This window comes from Myotis davidii, unplaced genomic scaffold (assembly GCF_000327345.1).
Source record: "Myotis davidii unplaced genomic scaffold, ASM32734v1 scaffold174, whole genome shotgun sequence".
NCBI classification, from domain to species: domain Eukaryota; kingdom Metazoa; phylum Chordata; class Mammalia; order Chiroptera; family Vespertilionidae; genus Myotis; species Myotis davidii.
The window spans coordinates 7,996,505-7,998,868 of record NW_006289087.1 but is presented as its reverse complement, the minus strand read 5'-3'; the positions used below and the strand labels follow the sequence as shown (position 1 = coordinate 7,998,868).

At 41.1% G+C, this 2,364-nt stretch overlaps 1 protein-coding gene across 1 annotated transcript in view; it reads right to left on the bottom strand.

Moving 5' to 3' along the window:
- WDR64 (WD repeat domain 64) overlaps window positions 1-2,364 on the bottom strand; it is a 56,474-nt gene that overhangs the window by 26,383 nt on the left and 27,727 nt on the right. The gene's annotated exons all lie outside the window — the stretch shown is intronic.

Here is a 2,364-nt window from a genome sequence, read left to right as displayed (position 1 = left end):
TACAAGTATGGGCCAGTGGTTCTCCTACTGACTAGTTGTTTTTTGTTAGAGCTTGTGCCATTGTGGGAGCAGAAAGCATCTCAGCCACATCCAAACAGTGAGTGGAGATGAGTACCCTCAGTACCAGCTTTGCTAGGTGCACATGCCCCCCTGGTGGTATGAGCTGACCGCCACGGTTTTCATGGCGTTAGCTGGTTTCAACTGACCCACTTAGGACAGCAAGATAAAAAATAAAAATAAAAGCCCACAAAATATTGACTTACCGTTACTAACATTTAATTTTACAAGAGAGGGCATAGGAAAGGAGGGACTAGAAACACTGCTATCATCATTGTATGAGAGGAGAGGTTATATTTTAATATGAAAAAGTAAAAGTAGGAAAGATATAATCTTAACCCTTAAAAAATAAAATTAGACCTAACCGGTTTGGCTCAGTGGATAGAGCGTCGGCCTGTGGACTGAAAGGTCCCCGGTTCGATTCTGGTCAAGGGCATGTACCTTGGTTGCCGGCACATCCCCAGTAGGGGGTGTATAGGAGGCGGCTGACTGATGTTCCTCTCCCATTGATATTTCTAACTCTCTATCCCTCTCCTTCCGCTCTGTGAAAAATCAATAAAATATATTTTTTTAAAAAAAGTAAAATTAGCTTTAGGAAAAAGCTATCCTTGTTTTCTTCATTTTATTCCTAATTGGTGAAAACTTTGACCTCTGGTTTGCTTTGGCAGATAGGCCTTTGGGAATCGGTGCTCTGGGAAACCAGCAGCTCACAGGATGCTAAGGGCATGCATGCCATTCATTGCTTCACAGAGAAACCTCCTTTGCTCTAAGGAATCTACAAATAGGGCTACATGAGTAAACTCACCAAGCAATGTGACCATAAGGGAGGGAAAATAAAGAGATGTAAGTGGCTCTTTAGCATTTGAAATATTTGCGGTGCATTAATCAAAATCTCTAAACTCACACAGTGCTTTGGTCATACTGTAAGGATAGCAATTTCTCACCGATCAATGGTTTTTATCAAGAAGATTTTAGGAGCAAAATGTATCCAAATTTAAAAAAAAATTATGTTGGCAGAAAGCAATGTTATCTCCTTAAAATGGAGATCATGAAAAGATTGTTGTTCCCATCTCTTGTGGCCTATGACGTTGTATCAATGGGCCAGTTTAAAACCCATTACGTGGCTCCAAGACCACACCCAGACAATCTAGCACAGTGATGATTTGTGAAAAGATGATTTGTGGTTGCATAAGCACTTTTCTGAGGTTAAGAAGATAAAATCAAGAATATGAGGATTTTAGGAGCAAAATGTATCCAAATTTAAAAACAATTATGTTGGCAGAATGCAATGTTATCTCCTGAAAACGGAGATCATGAAAAGATTGTTGTTCCCGTCTCTTGTGGTCTATGACGTTGTGTCAATGGGCCAGTTTAAAACCCATTACATGGCTGCAAGACCACACCCAGACAATCTAGCACAGTGATGATTTCTGAAAGGATCGGGGAGTTGCACAAGCACTTTTCTGAGGTTGAGAAGATAAAATCAAGAATATGAGTGCCAGAGAGACATTACATTGCAAGCCCCTAAGGACTGGTTTGAAGACATTCAAACTTATGGGGAGTCTGCCTCAGTACATAATGCATTAGCAATGGCCCCTGAGTGGCCGGCTGTGCCTACAGAAGCAGTGTTTGCTGTTTGTTTAATGCAGCTGAGGATAGAGGTTTGGTGCATCTTCCCTTCACTCCACTTCCAGCTCCAACTACATTCCTGTCCCATTCATTTACTATTGTACACTTTACAAGAGGTGTCTTATAGTTCTTTCTGGGAAGAGTATATTGAATCACCTTTTTCCCAGCAGTAGGCCATCAATCATCTTAATCACTGCTGGGGTTTCTTTTTAAGTTGTGTTTTGGGGTGTGTGTGTGTGTGTGTGTGTGTGTGTGTGTTTTAATACGTTTTTATTGATTTCAGAGAGTAAGGGAGAGGAAGAGATAGAAACATCAATGATGCGAAATAATCATTGATCAGTTGCTTCCAGCATGCCCCCCTACTGGGGACCCAGCCAGCAACCCAGGCATGTGCCCTGACTGGAAATTTAACTGTGACTTCCTGGTTCATAGGTCAATGCTCACCCACTAAGCCACACCGCCCGAGTAGTGCCAGATTTTTTTTTTCTGATCTTGGCTTTCAGAAGGGGAATAATGATGATGATGAAAAATAGTAATAATGAGTCCTTGAGTTCTAGGTGGGGAAAGATTCACTCAATAGGCAGAATAAATGACCTAGCCTTCATTTCAAATATGAAGAAGGCATTCTTAGGTAGGTCTAGACTCACCGGAAAAATAAATTAGCCTATCTCAAATATC